Below are 27,237 nucleotides of genomic sequence, written 5' to 3' on the forward strand. Positions count from 1 at the left end.
CATGTCTACCAACTCTGTCGTCCTGTACAAGCATCCCAACAGTACGGTACTGTGTATTCTCAATAAGTCATAAAGTACTGATTTCTCTGACCACAAGACACACGATCAATACAATTATTGACTGATAAAACTGTCTGTAAAAGTGGTGGTACTATTTAGCCTTCCTCCTTACTTGCCCATCGCTAATTAAGGCCAAATGTAAAAACCTGGGCTTGAGAGGCAGATTTCCCCCAATTCCCATGGCTTGTTGCTTATTTGGAATTTCGCTTTAATCCTAGTAATCAAATATGTCCACTCAGCTTTCCATTTGCACGAATAATCAAACGTGAACCTGTTCCTGGCCTCCTCACAAACCGTTTGGGTTTGAGGCTCAAGATTTAATTTCAGGTCTGGTTCCTGGCAAACCTTTGAGATCAATGGGATGTCAGTGTACAAAATTGAGACTATTTTCTATACCTGCAAATTACCTTTCCGAAGATCGGCACACCAATTTGCAACAGCTGGCCCTAAATCAAAATCAAGAACCCTACAGTTTCCTTCCTATTTGAATTGGTTTCTGTTACGGTTTAGAATTCTTTGTAGAAGGAAAGATAATGCCTATTTGTTAGTGTTTATGTAGATAAGCCTTATTACCTGCAGAGAGACAGTGACTGCAGGAATGAAGTAGGAGAGACAGTGCCAGTTGTTTTTTGTGGCATTTTAGCACAAAAGCAGAAAGAAGCAGGAGTTCCGGGTTGTTCAATGTTGTGATTAATTTAACGCAACTAATCAGTATTCCCAGAGAATACCAACACTCAGATGATTAAAAAAAAACAACTCCACAGAACAAAGCCAGATCATAACGTCCAAACATGAGGACTTGGGCAGAAACATAATTTAAAAAATCGTCGCTCAACACCCAACCCCTCCCTTGCAATTCTCTCTTTTATTTATTTTTTTTTAAATATATTGGCTGTCGTGAGTGCGCAGTGGAATTTCCCAAAATTAGTGAAAAAAGGGAACATTGTTATTGCAATTGAATGAGCAAATAGCATAGTTTATGGAAAAAAATTTCCTGCCAAAAATGTTTGGGGCTCATATGCATAAAGGCATTAATTCATGTTGTTAATCATGCTAATTCCTTCAGAGTCTCTTTGCATTTGAACATTTAAATTTTCTTCTCTGAATTTCATTTCCTCTCTATATGTATAGGGAATTCTGATTATGCAACCCAGTTTGGCCTGAGGATATGTCTTAATTCATCTTTCCTTTGGGTTTACCCTAGGAAATTTAAAAATGTGTAGCATATTGATAACACACATATAGAACGGGGACCCTCTGGCTTCTGATTAGAGTGCTAATCATGCTAAAAGTGAAAAAGTCCATAGAAAGTTTCCGAATGGAAGCAGTAAAGCTAAGGTGCTTAGGAGCCGAGTGGTAAAAGCCTAGGTTTGGGAATCAGAGGACTTGGATTCTAATCCCAGATCCACCGCTTGTTTGCGGTGTGACATGGGCAAGTCATTGAACTTCTTTGTGCCTAGGTTTCCTCACCTGTAAAATGGGGATGAAATTCAAGTTCTCCCCCTTCATTTGACCGTGAGCCTTGTGTTACACAGAAACTGTCTCTGATCAGATTTTGTTGCATTTTTTCCTGCTCTTAGCATGGTGCCTGTCACACCGCAGTCACTTAACACCATATAAAGAATACTTAGCCAATATCACAATTAGCAGTTCTTTTATTATTAGTAGTAGTATGGCTTACCATCTTCCCAATTGAAATAAGCATGTTACAGAAAAGATTTCAGGAATGATATTTGACTGGCCAGGGTATTGCTGATCCTCTGAGTCACTTTGACCAATGCTTTGTGCTTGTCCTGTGAACCTCTCCAGGTTTAATACTGTGCGTCATTTTTGAGAGAAACAGCATGGTGCAGTGGATAGGGCACAGGCCTGAGAGTGAGAAGGTCCTGGGTTCCAATCCCAGCTCTTCCACTTGTCTGCTCTGTGACTTACGGCAAGTCGGTTCACTTCTCTGGGCCTCAGTTACCTCATCTGTAAAATGGGGGTTGAGACTGTGAACCTGAAGTGGGACAAGGGACCGCGTCCAACCCGATTCGCCTGTATCCACCCCATTTCGTAGTACAGTGCACGGCACATTGTAAGCGCTTCACAAATGCCATCTTTTTTTTTTTTTTTTTTTGGCCTATCTCCATTTTTGTTTGGGTCCCAGTGGTTCTGCCTGGTGCCTGTGTAGTTCCTACGGCCACACAGGGCCTGCGGGAAGAACCAAAGCAAGTTACTCAAGGTCCTCACCAGAAAATGAATCATCTACAACCGTTTCTGGCCACCCAAACCCAGAGATAGCGTAAGTTGAAGAAGACAAAGAAGAACCAGCCTGGCAAAACTGCTCTGATAATGTTCTCCCAGTCTGACGTTGGAAAGTGTGTTGGAATGCTTATGACTAAAGCACGGTCCAGGGAGTCGGAAGGCCCCGGGTTCTAATCCGGCTCTGCCCCGTGTCTGCTGTGTGACCTTGGGCAAGTCACTTAACTTCTTTGTGCCTCAGTTACTTCATCTGTAAAAATGGGGATAATAATAATAATGATAACGTTGGTATTTGTTAAGCGCTTGCTATGTGCAGAGCACTGTTCTAAGCGCTGGGGTAGACACAGGGGAATCAGGTTGTCCCACGTGGGGCTCACAGTTAATCCCCATTTTCCAGATGAGGGAACTGAGGCCCAGAGAAGTGAAGTGACTTGCCCACAGTCACACAACTGACAAGTGGCAGAGCCGAGATTCGAACTCATGACCTCTGACTCCAAAGCCCGTGCTCTTTCCACTGAGCCACGCTGCTTCTCAAGAATGGGAGCCCATGTGGGACAGAGACTGTGTCCACCGTGATTAATGTGTATCTACCCCAGCGCTTGGATCAGTGCTTGGCGCAGAGTAACCACGGAAAAAGTACCATAGTTATTATTCTGGAAGAAGGTAGCCATGTCCCGTTGTAAAGAGCCCTCCCTAAAAACTGTGGAGCTTTACTCCTTATTCCTGGAAAGGCTCTACTAGCCTGAGAATCGGCTGATTCGGTGCCTAGAAGTATTTTGTAATTAAGGAAGGCAATGCTCAAGTAACTCAAATGAAACACTTTTCACTGATGTGGAAGGAGGGAGCATTGGGGTGAAGATGTATTTCATTTCTAGGGAATGTAATGTGCTCTTACCTTACACGTGGAAAGAGCACAGGTCTGGGAGTCAGAGGACCTGGGTTCTAATTCCGGCTCTGCCACTGGCCTGCTCTGTGACCTTGGGTAAATGCCTTAACTTTTCTGTGCCTCAGGGATTTCATCCAAAAAAATGGGGATGAAATTCTCCTCTCTCTTCTGTAACTGTGAGGTCCACGAGAGACACGGGCTGTGTCCGGTCTGAATAACTTGTATCTATCTCAGTTCTCAGTACAGTGCTTGGCACGTAGTACGCATTTAACAGATGACATAATCATGAATTATTATTAGAGTGAAAGGAAGAAATCCATAGCAGGATAAAAAGATGAAAAGAAACTTCAAACACTAAAGCTCCCCAAACAACTGCTCTCCAGCTTTTCATTTCTGAAGAAATGTATTGGTGACACAGGGAGTTTTTTAAGGCCATATCTATACTGAAATGGCGAATGAATCTCCTAGGAAGAAGGGTAGTTAAATTAAGGATACTTACTACAAGCATCAGCTCGTTACACGATCTGAAACAATTGACATTATTGAAGTTGTTTTTATGAGGCATTTTTAGGGTTTTGTGTGTGTGTGTGTGTGTGTTCACGTGACGTAGACATTTTGATATGCACTAAGTATTATGTTCTTGCTGAAAGACATACTTACGTGACTTGGAACCGTCAGACTGTAGGACGAACGCTGGAATCCTTGGAGCCTCATTACTTCAATTACAGCTCAAGAAAATCGAAGAATCCAAATCGAATTGAAAGTCAGAAGGAAACATCTCACGTCTTCATTTAGGACCCCTTCTGAGGAAACGGTCTTTAAAATTATATAATAACGTTAAGGCACCCATACAAAAGAAAATTTAAAAAGGGAGTTTTAACGAACAGAATAAAATCGGAAGATAGATCATTTTATTTAATCCCGGTAGCTTAATATTTAATTGTCGTTTTGGTTTCAGAGTTGAGTGATTTTCAGGTCATAATTGGGCCAGCGGCTGAAGGGGAGGCATAGTCTCGTTTCTGCGAATGCAGTCACTAATCAACCAGTCGATCATAAATAATAATAGAACAATAATCGATCAATCGTAATAAATAAATAACCAATGTCCTTTATGGAATGCCTGCTGTATGCAGAGACTTGGGCTGAGTGCTTTGGGAGAGTACAATAATCCATTTTCCTTTTCTTCACCGGAGTCCGTGGTGGGGGATGTGCAGTTCTAGCCGGGGACGTTTCGTATTGATATCAGATCTGACATACAACTTTCATTATGGAAGTATAATGAGATAGCAGATGGAAATGTCTTCAGCCCATGTTTTTGGAGCGATTTCGCTCTGTGACAGGTACCTCTTCTTATTGGATGCCACAGCTATTATACGACCGTGGACTGAACAAGCACTGCGAATAGACACCGACATTATTAAACCACCAAATGTTTTAGTGCGCCTTCCCACACCACCAGTATAACGGTGATCCATCAGAGAACGGGGCAGTTCAGGCTCCGTCTAGGAGCCGCAACCCAGCCCAGGAGCTCATGAACATAATAGCCTGCGTATTCTCTGGACAACACCCAGAAATCAAGGACATATTTTTGCTCGTATTTCTTTCCTCCTTTCACATATCACAGCCTGAATCCAACTGACGTTGCTCCCTCCTCCATTCTTGCCGAGGGATGTGAATTCAGTCAAGTTGTTGTACTCGTTTCCTCTGAGTCGTGTTCTCCTCCTAGCTTAGAGTTTAAATTCTACTCTGGGAGTATTTGCTATGAGGACCGGGCATTTCTCTAAGGAAATGCGAATTCTGTGTAGAATTTTTCATGGCAGGAAAGTGTTTTGTCAAAGTGACTTCACACAGTTCTTTTGGAAGAGTTTTGTGACTTGAGAATTCACTTGTGCATAAAAAAAAGCCTTCCTGTTTTATTGGAGGGTGGTTTTTTTAAGGATTTTCTCCTATTATATTACTTTCTTATTCCCTATTAACAGGATTTGCATTTCTTCGGGTATCCACGTCTTGCTTTACCTTTACCTCATTCGCTTTACTTCATTTCCCCTCTCCTCCCCGCCTTTCCCTTATCCTTTCACTCTCCACTACACGGGTCTGTGTAGTAGCTTGAGTGGATTGAATGTCAGTTGTCCCGTTTGGTCTTGAACCTTGGTGACAGAATCCACATATCGGCCAATCTATAGCATGGACATAGTCCTGGCTGCCTTAAGATCTGATGCTTTTATGGGCTAGTTTGGTCCATTTCCCCCAGGTGGTACACATGACATTGTACTTTCATATTTATTGTCTAATGTCTAATGATGGTATTTGTTAAGCACTTGCTATGTGCAAAGCACTGTTCTAAACACTGGGGGATACAAGGTGATCAGGTTGTCCCACGTGGGGCTCACAGTCTTCCTCCCCGTTTTACAGCTGAGGTAACTGAGGCCCAGAGAAAGGAAGTGACTTGCCCAAAGTCACACAGCTGACAAACGGAGGAGCCGGGATTAGAACCCGCGACCTCTGACTCCCAAGCCCGGGATCTTTCCACTGAGCCACGCTGCTTCTCTAATTGAGCACATCCTGTGTGCAGAGCAGTGTCCTAAGCACTTATCACGTTATGATGGCATAATATGTCCAACATCACTTGCGTCATTTCCACGTGCCATCCGTGGCCACCCAGTTAATGACATGAAACGTGGATAGGATTTTATTATCTTGCATTCTACAGGAGACTGTAGGGGCCTTGAACATTGCCTTGTGTACCTCCTCCCTCCAAAAAAACCAAAATCAGTAAAAAATAAGAATTTAAAGTTGGGCGAGTATCAAGGTTACTTTTTTCAAATGGCATTTCATTGACTGTAACATGCATTAGGTTAAACAGAAGTGTCATGTCATAGTTTCCACTCTCATAAATACACTCACGGTCAATTCATGTAATTGGAGAAGAAGAGGCCATCTGGGTTATGTTGAAGTAATATTCATCCCTTTCCTTTCAGTCCTCTGCTCATCAGATTGTGTTTTCTTTCCTAGGGTTAATAATAATAATGTTGCTATTTTTAAAGTGCTTACTATGTGCAGAGCACTGTTCTAAGGGCTGGGGTAGATACAAGGTAATCAGGTTGTTCCACGTGAGGCTCACAGTCTTAATCCCCATTTTACAGACGAGGTAACTGAGGCACAGAGAAGTTAAGTGACTTGCTCACAGTCACCCAGCTAAGTGGCCGAGCCGGGATTTGAACCCATGACCTCTGACTCCCAAGCCCGGTTCTTTCCACTGAGGCACGCTGCTTCTCCTTGGTCTCTCCAATTTGTCATCTTTGCACACGGCATTCCCGGTAATGAGGGAAGTCTCCCGTCAGGAACAATGTTCGAGCCTTTGTCTCGAGACTTTCGGCCCTGATAATTAACGTGAAGAAACGTGATTATATTGCTAGGGTCTGTGCACGGCCGGTCACCCTCCATTTTCCCTGATAGCCATGTTTCCGCTGGGGCTCGCGGTGCAACGAGAGAGGAGACAGGGAAGGGAGCGGCACGTGGCAAGGTGCCATTTACAGCCAACTGTAACCCAGCGAGGTCGCTGTGCCGTAGCACCGTGATTCGGCAGGGTTTTGCCTCGGGAATTGCTAAGGCCTTCGCGGCTCACGGTAGCCAACTGTTCTTCGGGGTTCTTGCTGAGCTTGTTCACCTGTGTAATTCCCTAGGTGTTCCTTTAGTCAAAAACCTTCATCAGCGATGGCCTGGCCCCAGCAGACTCAGCTGGGATGAGAATGCAACTTTACCGGGGCTCAGTTTCCCCTTGTCTCTCCACTTAGCTCATTTTTATCTTGTACTCTGCAAGGTATCGGAATTTAGAAGAGAAGCAGCCTAGCCTCCTGGAAAGAGCACAGTCTGGGAGTCAGAGGACCTGGGTTCTGATCCCGGATCTGCCAGGTGTCTGTGGTGTGACCTTGGGCGAGTTACCTCACTTCTCTCTGCCTCGGTTACCTCATCTGTAAAATGGGGTTTAAGCTGTGAGCCACATGTGGGACATCGACCGTGTCCAACTCTATCCCAGTGCATAATACAGTGTTTGGCACACAGTAAGTGCTTAACAAATACTATAAAAAAATCACTTCGACCGCAGCTTGATTTTTCCTTTCCTTCCTCCGGCATGAAGTAAAAATTGTTTAACGTCAAAACGAGAAAGTTCTTCCTAGCATTCAGCACAGTAAACTCAATTCCTTTGACGCACACCTATTTTACTTAAATATGGAGAGAGGCCGTGAGTTGAAGAGTGGATACACTGCTTGTGCGTGTTTGTGTTTGTGTGTAGCACTCAACACAGTGTTCACTCAGAAGGAGGCGGTGGCTTGGATATTCAGGATTTCTATCCCTACACCAATTTGGTTTGTCATTTTTGAAAGTTTACGATCTGTAGTTTCAGGCATCGGGCCAGAAGAGAAGATTTTGAGTTTCTTTTGCTCGGTGCCAAAGCAGGATTAAGTTTTGCTGAAAAGGGAAGGGAGGTGAGATTGGCCTGTTCTTTTCCAGCTGAGCCGATTCTCTTCATTTTCTCGTGGATCTCTAGTTGGTTTCCTTGGGGATGAACAGGTTAAAGTCAGCCAGGAGTTACTGGGGATAGATAAATCTCATGGCAGTCATCTTGATTTAATAAGCATCCAGGTAATACTATAGGGGAGACTGTTGTGTTTCATTTGGGGCTACATACACGGTCAAAAAACGTTTGAAGGGGGACCTTATTTTACTTCTTTCATCAGTGTTTCCCAAATTATGCCATGCAAATGATTCTACTCAAAGGATCAGATGCTTTCCAGTTAATAGCTGATCAGTTGGTGAAAAAACAAGGCCTGCCATAAAATCAATACTTTTTTTTGATATCCCAAACTATCGAGAAAAATGATAGTTGATATTAGAGTATAAACTGATATCCGACTAATGCGTTTGCAAGAAGGTGGAAAACGTCTTGCCTTTCTAAACAAAATGTAAGGTCCCCAAATGGATAGCATTTATTTTCCCTTTTAAAATAAGTCCTCTCATTTTTCAAGGAAAAAAGCACATCAAAATGTATTGGATTTAGTAGTTTGTTGTCATTTGAATGGGTCGATAACTGATTTGACAAAATATAGGGAGCACCCTTGCCTAGTAGATAGAGTCTTGGCCTGGGAGTCAGACGGACCTGGTTTCTAATCCCAGCTCTGCCACTTGTCTGCTGTGTGACCTTGGGCAGGTCACATAGCTTCTCTGTGCCTCAGTTTCCGCATCTGTAAAATGGGGATACAGATTATGAACCCCATGTGGGACACGGACTGTGCCCAACCCGATTTCCTTGTATCAACCTCAGTGTTTTGGACAGTACCTGGTATGTTGTAAGCGCTTAACAAGTAACCACCATGATTATTCACTATTATTATTACTTTCCCAAGTGCTTAGTACAGTGCTCTGATAAGACTAAGTTCTCAATAAATATGATCGTCTCCCCCTTCGAGGTTGTAAGCCCGGTGTGAGAAGGGATTGTCTCTCTTTATTGCTGAATTGTACTTTCCAAGCAGTTAGTACAGTGTTCTGCACACAGTAAGGGCTGAGTAAGTACAATTGAATGAATGATTGAATGTGCTAGCTTCTTTGGGTATCGTCGGAAGTAAAATTGTGGACTCTACCTGTGCAGTGGTGATCCCTGGCCTCTTATGTTCCTCCATTCTTTCTAAACTTTCCTTCTCTACCCACCACTTCCCCCATCACAGCTTTTAAAATTGTTTCACCATCTCAAGGATCCTTAGCCCTCAACTTCCTGTGCTCCGGCACTAATGGAATAAAGGAGGCTAGTGTTGGAGAGTTGAAACCGATGCGCTATAGGGATGAAACGGTGCTTCATTTTAGAAAACAGAGCACCGTTCATCTTAAGACAAATGTTTATAGCTTTTTGTATAAAAAAATATTTATGGGTAGTTAATTTTTACGAGGCAAAAAAATAAAGATTTGTTTTAGAAAGTGCGGGCCTGGTTGCTAATTCATATCACAGAGGGGGAAAAAAATCAAAGCAGATAAGGCTTAATAAAATGGTAAGGAATGGAATAACTGCAGTCTTGTGAACTTTAGAGCACAGACTTTGGGACATCGCATCATTGGCTGCAAGATTTTCTTGGGTCATTTACATGGTTCTGAGGTTAGAGTTCCTATTTTATTTTATTTTTACTCCTTAGGATTTTTGTCACTAAGGAGAATGTTGCATACTGAAATGTCCACACAGGTTTTAAAAACTGCATATGTAATGTGCAGCCTGGCTCCTTTTAAAGGCTTCTTCGCTTTCACGCTTTGATGAAATTTGATTGGGTTATTCACATTCAGCTCTTTGGATCATGTCTTGCTGCAATTTAAAGAAGATATAAGGGCCAGATGTAGCAGTATATATGTGGCAATAGTGAGGCTTCTTCGATGTGCACATCCCTGTCCAATTTCCACTTTTTCCTCCAAACTATCAAATGTTTAGGCGATCTCGTGGCTTAGTGGAAGGAGCACAGGCCTGGGAGTCAGAGGTCGTGGGTTCTTATCCCGGCTCCACCACTTCTGAGCTGGGTGACGTGGGGGAAGTCATTTAACTTCTATGTGCCTCAGTTACCTCATCTGTAAAATGGGGTTTAAGACGTGAGCCCCAGGTGAGGCAACTTGATTACCTTGTATCTACCCCAGCGCTTAGAACAGTGCTTGGCACATAGGAAGCACTTAACAAATACCATTATTATTATTAGTATTTAGAGAAATTCCAACAAATGCATCTTCCTTTAGCTCCTTTTGGCTGTTGGATAGTTTATTGCCTGGAAAAATATGAGATTTCAATTCTTAGGACAAAAACCAGAAATTGTCATCAAATGTCAAGATTATCGTGCCATCTAGGTCGGTTTCTGTGGGAAAAATCTAGTAGGATAAAGAGTACAGGAAATTTAAGTTCTTGCTCCCGTTGAGTGGTTTGCTAAACTTTAATAAAAAAAAATGTCAGTGATGCTAAGCACTTTCTATTTCTGGGGTGTGTGTGTGTAGCGGGGCGATGGGGGCATAATTAAGAATGGCATTTATTTTACGCTGCAACAAAGCCACTGTAATAAAGTGACATTTTAGCACGAAAGCCATTATAACAATACTTCCAGCTCTCTCTAATTAATAGTTTTCCACCCTTTCAAGGGCTTTTTTTAGTCATGAAGCATATGCACGCGTGCAAAATGTAGATAAAATGAGTACCTATGACTTCCATAATTTTTTGCATTTCTTTAACAAATTTGACTTTTCAGAAGTACACTTGCACCCAGAAATTTATGAGGCTTCATTTAAAAAAAAATATTTAAAATCTACAGAGAGGCGAAGAACCATTAATAATTTACATTGGTTAATTATTCCCTTTGGGTTCTCCAGAAACAATATAGTGATATTCATTAAACTAATTTATCCATTTGAGAATCCCAGTGCTCTCACTCGACTCGAACCCAGTCACTCTGAACAAATTCCTCATCTTCAACATTAGTTTATTGAATTTTTTTTTCATTCTCGTTCTAGCTCAAGGCAGCAAAGCATAGAATTTATAAGAATAGCAGAGGTTTGAGCATTATTTAGCTCTAATTTTGCTTTCCTTACTCAAAAAAGAGGGCTGTTGCTTTATTTTTGACTCTACTTGTTAGGTAGGACTCGAGGTCGATTGGCATAGGGAAGCTTCCTCTTCCTCTTGGGGAGTCAAAAGGAACAAGCAAGTACAGTGCTCTGCACATAGTAAGTTCTCAAAAATACTATTGAAATGAATGAACAAGAAAAAGATGACCTCAGTGGCATTTCTTATGAACATTGCTGAGGCATAGAAGACTTTTCTATTTTATAACTTGGCGAGGTCTGAATTCACCATCACGTTTGATGAAATTCAAACCATCAGTATCTAAAGGCCATCTACCTTTGGGGAAGAAAAGTGGGAGAATTATGAATGAGACCCACACCTTATTCTGCCTATGGGAGAGTCTGTCTTTTCCCTTTCCTCTGTTTTCCCCTTCTTTTCTTCCTTCCACCCTCTCCTATACTGTCTGAGTGTAGAGAAGCAGCGTGGCTCAGTGGAAAGAGCCCTGGCTTGGGAATCAGAGGTCATGGGTTCATATCCCAGCTCTGCCACTTGTCAGCTGTGTGATTGTGGGCAAGTCAGTTAACTTCTCTGTGCCCCAGTTACCTCATCTGCAAAATGGGGATGAAGACCGTGAGCCTCACGTGGGACAACCTGATGACCCTGTATCTCCCCCAGCGCTTAGAACGGTGCTGTGCACATAGTAAGCGCTTAACAAATACCAACATTATTATTATTAATAGGAGTTAAGTAACTTGCCTTAATTCTCTCAGTTGGCAGATGGGCACACAGCCCATCAGGGAGCACATGCTGATGATGCAAAGAGCATTTGCCCACAGGACCGATATCCCTCTAACCTCCTTTGCACGTTTGGATAGCATCTGATGCTCATTAAAGTCTAAGGAGGAACTTCCTACCTACCAGTGAACCCCTCAGTCAACGGGATTCACCGAGGGCTTACTGTGCGCAGAGCGCACACTTTACGTACTAACCACCTGGGAGAGTACAACACAGTAGAAATGGCAGATGCAGTCCCTGTCCTCAAGAAACTTCCGTCTAGAGCTTACAATCCATCTAGGAGGAGACCAAGAGGAGTAGAGAGAAGTGGGAAATGGAAGGGACAAAAGGAATATTAGAATCCATAAAATTTTTGCAGTTGGTTTCTTAAGTGAAATCTTCTTAACATTGTTCCTTGGTTTAGTTTTAGCTGAAAAGAGGGAATGTAATAATAATAATAATAATAATAATAGTATTTGTTAAGCGCTTACTATGTGCCGAGCACTGTTCTAAGCGCTGGGGTAGACACAGGGGAATCAAGTTGTCCCACGTGGGGCTCGCAGTCTTAATCCCCATTTTACAGATGAGGGAACTGAGGCACCGAGAAGTTAAGTGACTTGCCCGAAGTCACACAGCTGACAAGTGACTGAGCCGGGTTTCGAACCCATGACCTCTGACTCCAAAGCCCGTGCTCTTTCCACTGAGCCACGCTGCTTCTCTATGAATGTCTACTCAAATTATGGAAACTGATACTAATAGCGACTTCCCTTCATTTCTGAAAAGAACTCATCCTAGAAATCAGCCGATGAGCTTGCCTCTTCACTGCTTCCAACCTTAGCTTGAAAATGCTTCCAGACATCAGACCCTGGAAGTGGAATATGTGCCTCCTAAGTATTAATGCTTATTTCCCAAACTTTTAAAGAAATACCACGAGCCTTTTTTTTTTTTTACCAGCTATAAATATCGTGGACAGTCACATTCGACATGAGAATTTCTTATTAAGCCTTTAAATCTCTGTGAACAGCAGTTTGTCCTTTTAAGTTAATGAAAGGAAGCAATGGTCTCCATCAAAGAATATATTGTTTAAAAATCAATGAGGGACACTGTCCTCTGTGTTGCTCTTTCCACCTGCATTTCTCTTTCCCCGGCCAGTAGCTAAGGCGGTCAGTGTGTTCGGGCTTTTGATGTACAGGTCGATTCCGTCCCTTCGGGACCTCGGTCAGATGGCTCCATCTGAACGTCGGTTCTGGCCACTGCGCACAAAAGGCTTAATTAACGGCTTCCCCTTCCAGATCTTCAGGACCCCGAATGCATTTTTCAGCCACGCTGTTTGTTTTATTCATCTGGCTAAGGATAATGCACTCCGCTTGCTTCCTCTGACTTTAATTGCATTATTAATAAGTCTACAGAACCTAAGGATAAAGCAGCCACAGAGAAATCTATCACGCCGACGGAACCACACGGGGATTTGAACAATGACCTTTCAGAGTCCTCCCACTCTTCCTTCTCTCTCCCGCCTCTTCTCTCCCAATCTCTCTCTCCTACCCCCTAACTGCTTGTTTTTCTGGGAACAATTAAGCCTGAATTCTAAAGGAACTCGCCTTGATTCTTTAGGATCACTAGCCTGTCGGTTTGATCAATCAATCATCTTTATTGAGCACCTTCGGTGTGCAGAGCACTGTACTAAACCTAGGGGAGCACAACACAGTAGTATGACAGACGCATTCCGTGCCCACAACAAGTTTACAGTTGCTAAAATATTTCCCGGTGGCTTGAGGAGATTGTAGCATTCCAAGGGGAATAGATCGTGGCGTGGAACTTGTCGTGCCTCAGGCCTGGGGTGTGTGGGTTGGCCACAGGAAGGGGGATGCATTATTATCTTGGTGTTTCTTCATTTATAGAGTTGGGGGAGGAAAAATCCAAATAGAGGTTCCTAAAGCAAATCTCCTAGCGAGAGGGTATTTTTTAATGGTATTTTTTAAGCACTTACTGTGTGCCAGGCACTGTCCTTAAGTGGTGCAGTAGATGCAAAGTAATCAGGCTGGGCCCAATCCACGTCCCATATGGGGGTTCACATTCTCAGCCCCCATTTTACAGATGAGGTAACTGAGGCGCAGAGTAGTTAAGTGACTCGATCGAGGTCACGCAGCAGACAAGTGATGGAGCCGGGATCAGAACCCAGATCCTTCTGACTCCCAGGCCCGTGCATTATCCACTAGACCCCATAGATGAAATAATGATCTGTTTTAGGTAGTTTGGAGGGTTTATATCACCCCACCCCCGCCACCTCCCACCCACCCCCGCCATCTTCGTAGCCCACTAGGTAAAAATAGATGGCAAACATCAAACTTCAAATTGTGCCATCCCAATTAAGCCTGAAAGGCAGGAAGAGGAGAGAAAGGGGGAAGACAGAAGAGACCAAAACAGAAAGTCCTCAGATGACCCGTTTACTTTGATTCTACATCCCATATTCCTCCTGTTCCTAGTGGTCAGGGCAAGTTGCCAGAAAATCTGGTGGGGTCATCCTGAGAGAAACTTTAATGTCGTCTGTGTCCACCAGCTGCCTGTTGGATTACAAGCAGACCCTGCATATGGTCAGGATGGCTTTTGGAGTTCCCACGATTCCAGGTTCCATTGTGGTGCTAGACTATCCATTGATGGACAGAACTTTTGTTTTCACGTTCCTCAAATGACTGAGGAGTTGATATGGACTGACAAATCCGCTCATCAGCTCAAGTAGAGCTGTGACAGTACAAGAAATGAAGAAAATCAAACAGAAATGAAAAGTGCAATCTTTGAAATCCCGGCGAAGTTTTGCAGGACGTGATTGTTCAATATTTAGATGGTTTATTTGTCATCGTGCCTAAAAAGAGTCTGCAGCTGTCTAAAGCTGAACCCTTTAATATTTAAGATGCGTTACTGGAAAAGGATTGATGAGTAGTTTACCCGTTGACAAAAAGTGACAAGAAGGGAAGAGGAGGGAAACTGTGGAAGTCAGACATGAGTGGGGATTATTTGTGGTGTTTCTTGTAGGCGACTGAAGGTGCAGAAAGACCCCCAAACCTTCTCCTGTAGTTATGTAGTGGCATGAGCAGTGATTAGGTTAATGTTAGAAGAATGAAATGTGCTGGCTGGGTGGTAATGGGAGAGACGCAAGGGTAGGTGAGGGAGGGAAAGCTGATTGTATGCCTTAAAGCCGACAATGAGGAGTTTATGCTTCATGTGGCGATGGATAGGCAACCGTTGGAAGTTTTGAGGAATGGGAGACGTTAAGCAGAAGAATGTTTTAGAAAAACCATCAGAGGGGTATGGACCAGTTTGGGGACAGGAGGCAAAGGGAGTCAGCGAGGAGGCTGATGCAGTAGTCGAGGCCGAACAGAACACGTGCTTAGATCAGCCTGGTGTGAAGATGCTGTGGAAGTAGAACCTTCAGGATTTGGTGACGGACTGAGTATGAGAATTGAAGCGAGGGAGGAGTCGAGGATATCGTGGGCTTGTGAGCACAAGGAGCTCGATTTTGTTGTCTACGGTGATGGAAAGTCACGGGGAGAAAAGGGTTTGAGTGGGAAGACGAGGGGCTGTTTTGTATAGTTAGGTTTAAAGGTGTCAGGGGGAGGAAATGTGAGATTGCAGGGAAGGAGAGTTTTCTTTTGAAAAAGTGAAATAGCGCCTTTTTTCTCAGAAGACAAGATACAATGAAATTCAATAGTTCTGTTAGAGACCTGCACTTTAAATGGAGCTGAATCCTCAAGGCTGAATCTACCTGCCAGGGAGAATTTACAATCGAGTGTTTTGGGAGTTGTGGTACAGGATTGACCAAAGATAAACATCCATCTGTAGATACCTTTATCATTCAGCATAAGCCTGATTCAAGGAGGAATTTTATTTAGCTCAATTAATAAAATCATTTATAATACCCTACTGAAACTTTAACTGCAGTGGCAATAAACTGAGGGGGTAATGGTCACATAAAAATGCTTCAACATGATTTTGAAATATTTTGCTCTATAGTAAATGGTATTAACTAAGATAAATTCACCTTTATTCATTCTTAATTGGGAATATTTGTTTGCAGTCATCTTTTTGAAATTACATTACGCCAGCATTATGCTCCAATACACGCTGAGCCCGTATTTCATTCCCCTGGTATAGCCGTTTGGGTTTTGGCTGTGCTCTGTCGGTCCTGGGCTCTGTTCGGTTTGGGCATCCTTACATGGCCCTGTTTGGTTTGTATGTGTTCGTAAACCCACACGCACACACATACTTTTGACTCTTGCAGGGAACGTAACGCACAACTCTGTCGTAGCACACTTTCCTAAGTGCTTATTGCAGTGTTCTGACCACAGTAAGCACCTCCGAAATGCCATTGATTGATTGATCGATTGTAATATCCTCCTTTGACTATTGCATCAGCCCCTTCACTGACCTCTTTGATTCCTATTTCTCCTCTTTCCAGTCCATATTTCACTCTGTTGCCTGGATCATTTTTTCTCAAAAAGACATTCTGTCCACATCTCTCCACTCCTCAGACATCTTCAGTGGCCATTGGGCACATAGTAAGGACTCAATAAATACTATTGATTGATAGAATTCACTTTGAAAACATTCCTCAAAATACTAGACATTATGTCCTTAAAATAAAATAATAAAAAATGTATTTTTTTAAAAAAAGCTTGGTTTATTCCGTCTGAGAAAAGTTATTTGGAATTAAACCATTCTAAGTATAGCGTGAGACTGAACATTATTTCATTGGCTTTTTTTTTTTCCAAAACATCAAAAACTACTCTGCGGCATTTCTTAAAATTCTAAATCAGGAAGTTGCATCTTGCAACTGGCAGCGTTCAGTTTGGAAGATATCGGTTTAGATTGTTGCAAAGCTCTCAGTACGGGAGGGCTATTTAACAGCAGAAACAACTCCTGCCTCCATCTATGGGAGACGTTTACTACATAGCTATGATGTTTGAACCTACTGTGGTTTTTTCCTCTTTTTTCCCATCGCCTAGAGAGTAACTCCTTGATGTAGAGAAGGTATTTCATTCTTACGTTGTACTTACCCAAATGCGTGGGGCAGTGCAGTGTGTTTTGTGGTTACTTAATAATGGATGTTTCTGCTACTGCTATCAATCATTCTTATTTATTGAGTCCTTCCTGTGTGCAGAACACTGCACTGATCACTAGGGAGAGTACAATATGGCAGTTGGTAGACAGGTTCACTGCTCACGATGACCTTACAGTCTAGAGGGGTGGAGAGATATTAATATAAGTTGTGGATATGTAGAAAAGTGCTGTGGGGCTGTGGGGGGGGGGTGAATGAAGGAGACAAATTCAAGTATAATGGTGATGCAGAAGGGAATAAGAGAAGAGGGAATGAAGGTTTAGTGAGGGCTGGTCTCTTGGAGGAGCTGTGCTTCTAATAAGACTTTAAAGGTGGGAAGGGTCATCCTCGGTCAAAGATGAAGTGGGAGGGTGTTACAGGCCAGAGGCATGATGTGGGTGAGGGTTCGGTGGCAAGAACCGAAGAAGCAGCGTGGCTCAGTGGAAAGAGCACGGGCTTTGGAGTCAGGGCTCATGAGTTCGAATCCCAGCTCTGCCACTTGTCGGCTGTGTGACTGTGGGCGAGTCACTTAACTTCTCTGTGCCTCAGTTCCCTCATCTGTAAAATGGGGATGAAGACTGTGAGCCCCACGTGGGACAACCTGATCCCGCCTCTGTCTACCCCAGCGCTTAGAACAGTGCTCGGCACATAGTAAGCGCTTAACAAATACCAACATTATTAAGATGGATGAGATGAAGGTAGAATGGTCAGGTTGGCATTAGAGGAGCGAAGTGTGCTGGCTTGGTTGGAGTCGGGAGAGCGTCGAGGCGAAGAAGAAGAGGGCAAGGTGATTGAGTTCTTTAAAGCCAAAGGTAAGAAGTTTCTGTTGATTTGGAAGTGGATGGACAACCACTGGAGGTTCTTGAGGAGTGGGGAAAAGTAGGCCGAACGTTTTTGTAGAAAAACGATCCGGCCAGTGGAGTGAACTGTGGACTGGAGCGGGGCGAGACGGGAGACGGGGAGGTCAGCAAGACGACTGATGCAGTAATCAAGACAGGATAGGATAGGTGCTTGGATTAACATTGTAGCAGTTTGGATGGAGAAGGGGAGATGGATTTTAGTGATGTTGTGAAAGTTGAACTGACGGGACCACTCTAATCAACAGAGGCGACCATCTTTTCCTCTTGTGTTCAGTGGGGAAAGAAAAGCCACATTAAGGCATATTTAATCAAGAGACTTTAATGCCTCTCTTTTCATTCCATTTTCTACTCCTTGAGTGTTTTTCTCGTCAAAGAATTTTCTTCATTTTTCTGTAACGAATTCAGGTTCTCTTTTGCTTCTTGATTTTTATCTCCTATGTAACTTTAGATCGGATAGAGAAAAACTGAAAAAATTAAGGTGATTGAGGAGTGAACTAAAGTGTTTTTACTGATACTTCTTGCATAATAAATTTCACAGGCATAATGGAATGAGAGGGAAAAGTAAAGGTTCCTAGTAGTTTTAAAAGGTCGGCTGCACTTCCTAAATGACAAAATGATGATGTATATTACCATAAAGCCTCCAACAATATGCTTCATCCCCACTAAAAAGAAAAAAAAGAAAAAAGAAAACTTAGATGAATGAATGGGATATACACGAAACTAGAATAATTTCTTCCAACTTATTTTGACCAATAAATATAAATACGCAGTGAAGGCTCTGGAAAACATGGGTTTGATTTTGTGCGTGTTCTTGGTTCAGGTAAGGGAGAGTAAGGTATGCACCGTAGAAAATGAAGTCAAGAGCAGCTAGGAGGACAACGGTGATTTCACCAACTTTCAACGGTGCAGTCTCCTATCAGGAATGACGGGTGGGCATGGGGAAACTTTGGGCCAAAAAACCCGTGCAGAAGATTTGATTCTCGAGCAGAGTTGCTGGTGAAATGCTACCGGTTACTCCTTTGACTCCACCAGTTTTGCCCCCACTAGGGCCAGGAGTGCAGTGAGCAAGTAGGCAGTGGAAGGTGCTGCACCCTGGATTGGTCTTCCTCTCTCTAGACCGTAAGCTTGCCGTGGGCAGGGAACATGTCTACCAACGCAGGTGTATTGTAGTCTCCCAAGTGCTCAGTACTGTGCTCTGCACACAGAAAGGACTCAATACATACCATGATGACTGGACTATGATGAGCTCAAAGTTAGTGTCTCACTGAGTAGAAGTCAAGTCTGAGCAGTGGGAAGGTCCTTTAGAAGTGGTCAGTAGATACATTTGTAATTACATGGCATGAGCTGTAAATATCAATATATATCTCAAACTGGAAATGTCATCTAATAGGAGCAGCTTATTAGAGATGACTAAAGCTTCACTACTGACCTTGAGCCTGTGGTAGCGTGTTTAGAGAAAAGATTGCAATTCTGAGACACATCCTTAATATAGCCTAGTGGAATGAGCATGGGTTTGGGAGTCGGAGAACCTGGTGTCTAATCCCGGCTTCACCACTGGGCTTCTGTGTCACCTTGGGCGAGCCACTCAGGTTCACAGAGCGTCAGTTACCTCATCTGTAAAAGAGGGATTAAGATTGTGAGCTCTAGGTCGGACAGAGCGTGTGACCAAGCCTTGTTACCTTGGCTCTACCCTAGTGCTTAGTACAGTGTCTGGCACACGGTAAGTGTTTAACAAACACCATAAAAATAAAAACGATAATTCTATATGCCCAACGCAGATCCTACGTTGGCCATTTCAGGCACACACACAATCGATCAGTGGTATTCATTGCGCGCTTACTATGTGCAAAGCACCGGAATGAGTACACTCCCGGGTGAACTTCAGGGTGAGTGGTGTCATCTTTGAATACAAAAGAAAACTATATGTGCATGTATTTGTCAGTGTTGAAGTATGCGAAGTCAGGTTCACACACACACTAGGTATCATCAGATTTGTGTTCTTGGGTAAGGATCACAGTCTTATCTACCTTTATTTCAAAGAATTGAAAACCCGTTGTGAAATGATCAAAATGGTATCGTCCCTTGATGTCTGGAGATACAAAACGGCCGGCTATCATTTTTTGGTCTTTGATGTCTAAGGGAGAAAAGGGGCGCGTGCTTGCTCTAAATTGTCCAAAAGGATAATACTTCAAGGAACAAGATTTGAAAGTTTTTAGTAGCAAGAACAGATGTGGCTAAATTATGATGACACTCACATTAAGGATGGACAGTTACCTCCTTTGGCTGATGTTAACAACTTCATAGAATGTGTGATTTCTATTCAGTTACCAGATCAACCCGTTTAAACTTCTTATACTCTCTGGGTCTTAAGACATTATTGTATTGTAAATATCCTTTCACAGTAGAAATTCAGTCTGCAAGGGCTCTCTTCTGCTATTGGTGACCTTTGTTTACAAAGAAATCACTGGGTTAAGATCCCCTGAAACACATTCTTTTGGTTCCCGGATTTGGTTTCTGTTCCTTGTTCCTAAGATCTCTCCATTCCTTCTCACTAATTTCCTGTAGCTTTCGCCCCGGCCGACAAGGCAGAAGATCCACCGTCTGAGACAAATGCCATCTGTAACGGTAAAGTGGGGAAGAAGGCTCTCTGTCACCGCTGTGGCACGTTCAGTCATTAACCTCCATGAGTAGAATTTAAAACTGTATGCACGGAACTATGCATATGCTTACGATTGAATGGGATCTAAACACCAAGTCAGCCCAAGGCCGATTGAATTCCTGGTGTATATGTCTGTTAACACGGTTGCTAATTAGTGATCTCCAGGGACTTGATTCCTGATACCTCTTGGAGAGGAACGATGCTATCGGATTTCCCAATTTATAAGGGATTGGCCCAAGCCAAATTGGAGTTGCTATCTGTGTAGATGCTTTTAAGGTTTGCCTACAGTTGATTTCTTTGGCTAAATTTGGCCTCAGCCAGATGCTCTTTGGAGTTTCCAGATTCTTCAATTAGCATTGCATATATATGGCCATGGCCATTTTTCCCAAAAAGTTCGTCTAGCTATCTAAACTCGTACTGATTCTGGAAACCGAACGAGGCTGCCGTTCCAAGAGGAAGTGGATACTTTGGTTTCTTCTCTCGCCTTTCTCACCCTCTGAGGAAGACAGTTCTTGATGTAGAACAGTCTGAGTGGTCCAGATTCTTAACTATGGACTATCCATCCAAGGTTCCCCCAGTGAATAATATTGAGCGGTGCCTAGGAATCAGACTCGGTTATCTCTCATCAGGCTTTAACTCGTAAAATAAAACCTATGTGGAGCAATGCCGGCAATATGGAGAAAGATGGTGTGCGATAACGCGACAACTGTAGCTTTGTGTTTCTTGGGTTGAGAGAGGGCTTTAAATGTGTGGCCTGACACTGACCACGATGCCTGACATTTGGCAATAACAATGATGGCCCTATTTGGTATTCTAGTGAATTTTAGCAGATGGAATCAGGGGAGTACAAAGCGAGGGACCAGAGTGAAGTGAGGCAGCCAGCCCATCCTTACCATACAATTCTGTTTCTCAAAATTCCTGGATCCGTTCTCCGAGGCAACCTCCAAACTCCACTCTGAGCTCTCAAGGAGTCATGACCCTTGCACCTCACTTACTCAGTCACGAGAAGCAGCGTGGCTCAACGGAAAGAGCACGGGCGTGGGAGTCAGATCGTGGGTTCTAATTCCGGCTCCACCACTTGTCTGCTGTGTGACCTTGGGCAAGTCACTTAACTTCCCTGTGCCTCAGTTACCTCATCTGTAAAAATGGGGATTAAAAAAAAAATAAATGTTAACCCCTTCGTGGGACAATCTGATTATCCTGTATCTACCCCAGCGCTTAGAACAGCGCTCTGCACATAGTAAGCGCTTAACAAATACCATGATTATTATTATTATTATTTGTAGTTATCGAGCACTTATGTGCAGATCACTGTACTAAATAAGGGCTTGGGAGAGTTCAATGTAACAGAGTTGGTATACACATTGCCTGCCCACAATGAGCTTACGAGAAGCAGCGTGGCTCACTGGAAAGAGCACGGGCTTTGGAGTCAGAGGTCATGGGTTCGAACCCCGGCTCTACCACCTGTCAGCTGTGTGACTTTGGGCAAGTCACTTAACATCTCGGTGCCTCAGTTACCTCATCTGTAAAATGGGGATTAAGACTGTGAGCCCCACGTGGGACAACCTGATTCCCCTGTGTCTACCCCAGCGCTTAGAACAGTGCTCGGCACATAGTAAGCGCTTAACAAATACCAACATTATTATTATTATTATTAGCTTACAGTCTCTCAGAGTGGATTGTGTTTTAGCCTTAATAAAAAAGCCAGCTCCAACGACAACATAGACACAAGGGCAAAGTGGACCGTGGCATTGTTTATGTCTAGGGGTGGAGTATCTCGTTAAAAGCCTTGAAGATGGTTTTGGAAGAGAAGAATCCTCCAGTGTAAGCCAGAGCTTTTCCTTTCATTTACTCTCGTTAAATAGCGAAGGCTCAATTAAACTCTTTATGAATGTCATCAAGTGATTCAGTGAAATACGGCCACTCCACTAGTAGTTTCATAGCATTATCGGTTGTTCAGATGATAATCTGTGTTAAATGAAAATGGAAGATTCTAGAGCTATTTGGGCTTACTCTCAAAAGTTATCATTGGCCCTTTTGAAGCTAATCAACAGGGAGACTGGACTTCAGACTGACTGTACAATCATTGTTTAACTTGGAACCTTTTAAAGAGAATAATAGTTTTTTTTTTCAATGACTGCGAAGATGTGGGCTCGTTTCTGATCACAGAACTTTGATAGAGGGTGTCTCAAATGCTGACTTGACCAAAATGCTTTCACAGTGTTTATTATCTTGCTCTTGACTGATAGGGAATTGGTGCCATGTTTTCCGTAGGATTCACGGAACTGTACGTCTTCAAGGGGAAAGATGGCTTAACCTGCTAAGAGAACTCTGGATTTCCCAGAATCTATTGTCACTTTATATTATTAACTGTCCAGATTGAGGCAGAGGCACTAATGGTTTTGTACGTGCTTTGATTCCCGAAGGTGTTCCGGGAGAAGGAAAATTGGGAATTAGGTTTTATAAGAGTTTATTAAAGCGTTCCAAAACCATGTAGAGCTGATGTCGATCCCTGATTCTACTTGTCTAAAGGGTGAGCTGTTTGAAAGTTAAAAATATTGAAACCTTACAAACTCGCCTCTTCTGGCTCTATAACTTGGCTAAGAAAACTGTCTCATATTGAAGTGTTGTTCAAGTCCTCTTGAGCCACATTCTACTGGGAGATGCTCTAGATGCTTGTCATTTATATTCAAAGAACTTACCACCAAAGTACCAGAAGGACCGTCGTTAGGTGTACCGTGTTTCTTGGACTTAGGGCGGATGAATGCGCCATCAACGGATTGTGTTGTTTGAGCTTCTACTGCAGAGCACTCGGGAGAGTTCACCAGAATCAAAATGGACTTGAGTCCCTCTATTAAGGTCGGACAAAATACGTAGTATGTTGAGAAGGAGGGGCCAGCAAATATCAAGTCGAAGTAAACTTCGCAGCCTCGGTGCGAAGTGAGAGAGCGTTGTAAGAAACGTCAGTGTTGAAAATTCAGGCGCACGGTAACGAGAGAGTGCTATTAAGAGAGTGTTATGGTGCGTGGGGGTGGGGGGATGGCTCCCCAGTGGAAATCTATATAAAGAATTAGTGTGGAATTAGAATGACATATGAATGAGCATTTCATTTCTCATTAGATTTTAGAGCAATCTGAAGGCGTGTGTATGCAGCGTGATCACCTCCCATTATTGCGGGATGGATTCAATCATCATTGTGGCGGTTAGGGGAAATTAATTCCTTATATTTACTTTTACTGTATTTTGGAAGCAAAGTCACCTTCTGTTTTACTTGATTGATTTACTCTCTTTTGCCGTTTCCTAATGTTATTAAGAAATCAATGGCAGCTTCTTTGAACTGGAAAAACCAGTTAGGCGAGAGAAAAGCCCACATGATGTAATCATTAAGAGGATGTTCTCGGAGGATGTAGATAAGTGCGGTGCCTTGTGATCACTTCCCCCAAACTGGGCTTGCTGTTTTCTGAATTTCTTTTGAATTTCTTCCCCAGATGCGCATTCAAGGCCTGTGCGTCCCCACATTGTTCCCCAATCCCTCCCTCCTCTCAACCATCCCCCTTCAAGACTGAATCCCCACCCCCCCACCCCACTTCTACCATTCTCTGTTGAGGCCACACAGGGATTTTCCCCACACCCCTTACCTCCCCGTATCTCCCCCCGCTTTGCTCCTCCCACCGTCCTCACGGTCAGTACCCACCACTCGCCCTTTTACAACCCTCGCCCAAGGGCAGTGTTTCTCTGCTAACTGAACACCACCTAGGCAATCGCTTCTTCATTAAATAATGAGACCAGTCGCCCCGTTCTCCAAAAAGATCTTTAAATGAAAACTGTCTATAACGAGGAAAGAATCAGGGAACCAAACTCAATTTCCCTTTATTCCACATTTCTGCCTGGGTAGTCTTTGTGTCTGAAGGCTGAACACATATAAACACACACTCACCCATTTGCTTTTGTTTAATACGTTATGAAAAACAAATGTGGTGAAGCCAGAGACTCTATTCATGCCTTGCATTTTCTCCTTCGGTGCACCATCACGTTAAATGAGTCTAGTTTCCTATAATAAGTGGCATTCCCTTCTCTTTGCAGTTTCCTTTCTCCAGGGTGTTTATTGTTTTCTTCCAGCTTCCCTTAAAAAGATGTAGATCGAGAATATTGATGCATTGATGAAGATTCAAGATGACAGCCCTTTTTTTAAAGCAGTCATGCAGATAGGAGTTATTTGCAGGAGCGAGAAGAAAGGAAGCTTTGCATCTTTTTCATGAAGGATAACGAATGAAGTCTGCTTCTTGCTTGAAAACCATTAGCACGATATAATGGGTTGTGGAAAATGAATCAGGATATCGATGCCCTAACCGAATTTCAGTGATGTGGACGTTGTCCTGTCTCCCATGAAAGATACGGATGCAATCCTTCGCAGTCATATCGGAAGAAATGCACAGCGCCTGAAGCCTGTGCTTTCTGGGAATGAATGCCGACTCACCCTCTTATTTATTCTGAGGCGGAGATTTTTTTCCGTGCTAAAGCGCTTTCAGAAGTAGATAAAAATACGAGGCAGATCGTACCTGTGATGGGGGTTGACCAAGGTGAAAAATGTAATGGCCTGAATCCCAAGACTTTGAGATTCTGATCTGGGACTCGATATGGGAAGGCTTTTCAAGCCGAGTTTCCTATTACGTTCAAAAAGCAGATCGTCACATTTTGGTTGAGAAGGCAATTCCTGTGAGGTACGCACAGAGAGGATCGGGAAAGTCCTCTTGCCCAGGTCGGATCGAGTTACTGTGACTTTGAAGACAGTCTCTGGCCGTTGAGGATGGCATTGCTGTCTGTGTTGTTGTTTTTTTTAGTGGCATTTGTTAAGTGCTTACTATGTGCCAGACACTGTACGCAGCACCGGGGTAGGTACGGGCTTATCAGATTGGACAGAGTCTCACGAGGGGCTCAAAGTCTTAATCCCCATCTTCCAGATGAGGTAACTGAGGCACAGAGTAGTGAAGTGACCTACCCCAGGTGCCACAGCAGACAAGTGGCAGGGGCTAGGTCCTTCTGACTCCCAGGCCTATGCTCCACCGGATAGAGTGCTGGCAATTTTTCCATTCCCCGTTATCTAAAAGCCCTCCTAAATATCCACCTTCCTTCGATCTGTAAATCATTTAAAAGAATGCCTCCCCCGCTAGCCTGAAAGTTCCTTGAGGGCAGGGATCTTGACTTCTGACTGAATTGTATGCTCCCAACCTCTTAGTACAGTGCTCTGCACAGTGTGCTCGGTGTAAGGTCTTTGATGGTAGGAAATATATCACTTGGTTATTCTGTATCTCCCAGTCACCTAGTAGAGTGTGCCACACCAAATAGAGGCTTGATAAATGCTGCTTCTCTTATGGCTAGTACTACTAATAACAATAATAATAATAATGACATTTGTTAAGCACTTACTATGTGCAAAGTACTGTTCTAAGTGCTGGGGAGGATTCAAGGTGATCAGGTTGTCCCACGTGGGGCTCACAGTCTTAATGCCCATTTTACAGATGAGGTGACTGAGGCACAGAGAAGTTAAGTGACTTGCCCACAGCCACACAGCTGACGAATCAGGTTGTCCCACGTGGGGCTCAGAGGCTTAATCCCCATTTTACGGATGAGGTAATCGAGGCCCAGAGAAGTGAAGTGGCTTGCTCAACGTCACACGGCAGACAGGTGGCGGAGTTGGGATTAGAACCCACGGCCTCTGACCCCCAAGCCCGGGCTCTTTCCACCAATCCATGCTGCTTCAAGAGTGACTGTCCCTGCCCACAACCAGCTCACAATCTAACGGGGGGAGACAGACAGCAATACGAATAAAGAAAATTACAGATACATGCATAAGTTATGTCATCTGTAAAATGGGGATGAAGACTGTGAGCCTCACGTGGAACAACCTGATTACCCTGTATCTCCCCCAGTGCTTAAAACAGTGCTCAGCACATAGTAAGCACTTAACAAATACCAACATTATTATTATTTTAAGTGCTGTGGGGCTGGGAGAGGGGGGAAAATCAAAGGGAGCAAGTCAGGGTGATGCAGCAGGAAGTGGGAGATGAGGAAAAGGGGGGCTTAGTCTGGGAAAGCCTCTTGGAGGAGATGGGCCTTCAATAAGACTTTGAAGTGGGAGAGAGTAATTGTCTGGTGGATTTGAGGAGGAAGGGCGTTCCAGGTCAGAGGCAGGACCTGGGCCGGGAGCCGGCGGCGAGCCGGGTGACAATGAGGCACGGAGAGAAGGTTAGTATCAGTGGAGTGAAGTGAACAGGCTGGGTTGGAGAAGGAGAGTAGGGAGATGAGGTGGGTAGGGGCAAGGTGATGGATTGCTTTAAAGCCAATGGTAAGGAGTTTTTGTTTGATAGGCAGGTGGATCCAGTCCCTGTCTCATGTGGGGCTCACAGTCTCAATCCCCATGTTACAGATGAGGTAATTTAGTCCCAGAAAAGTCAAGTAACCTGCCCAAGATCACACAGCAGAGGAAACTTGACCCGAGCAGTGACGGTTGCTAGCCCGTATGAATCTCAACAGGAGAACTTTAGAGCTTTCAGGCTTCTGGGTGAACTGTTTTTCTACTAAATTGGCTGATAAGTGTAGGCTACCGGCTCTTATTAATCTTTCAGGGAAAATATAGAAAAGCGTCCGGCTTAAGGCACGCTAATGAATCACTTTTAATTTATAGGGTGAAATAAAATCCTCATTAGTGCTGACAAACCTTAGCCTCAGGTAAACACACAGGATTTTTCACTCCAAGGCTAATGAATTCTGCTCTAGATGTTTCTCGTTCTGCCAGTGGAAGAGCAAAGGGTCAGAGGTCCCGTGTCACCTCGGAGAAAGCAGCGTCTTAGAGAAAGGAGCTGCACAGTTTCTCCCTAAGGAGTTGCAGGACAATACCGAGAGCTAGCTACGGTGTCAGTTTCCATAAACAGATACCGGGGACATCGCTTTTGACTGCCGCTGTTTCCGAGATGAACTCTCGTTCGGGAGAAAATAGGCGCCACAAATATGTCCGAGGAGGGACGTGATTGTTGACCTTAATGTGTATGTGGAAGCTCCCATTAACACTAACTGTAGCTATAT

General features: G+C 43.6%; 1 protein-coding gene across 17 annotated transcripts in view; it reads left to right on the forward strand.

The window, feature by feature from the left end:
• Window positions 1-27,237, forward strand: part of ADGRL3 (adhesion G protein-coupled receptor L3) — a 609,412-nt gene that overhangs the window by 330,733 nt on the left and 251,442 nt on the right. The gene's annotated exons all lie outside the window — the stretch shown is intronic.

Source organism: Ornithorhynchus anatinus, chromosome 10 (genome assembly GCF_004115215.2).
Source record: "Ornithorhynchus anatinus isolate Pmale09 chromosome 10, mOrnAna1.pri.v4, whole genome shotgun sequence".
In the NCBI taxonomy this organism is placed as follows: domain Eukaryota; kingdom Metazoa; phylum Chordata; class Mammalia; order Monotremata; family Ornithorhynchidae; genus Ornithorhynchus; species Ornithorhynchus anatinus.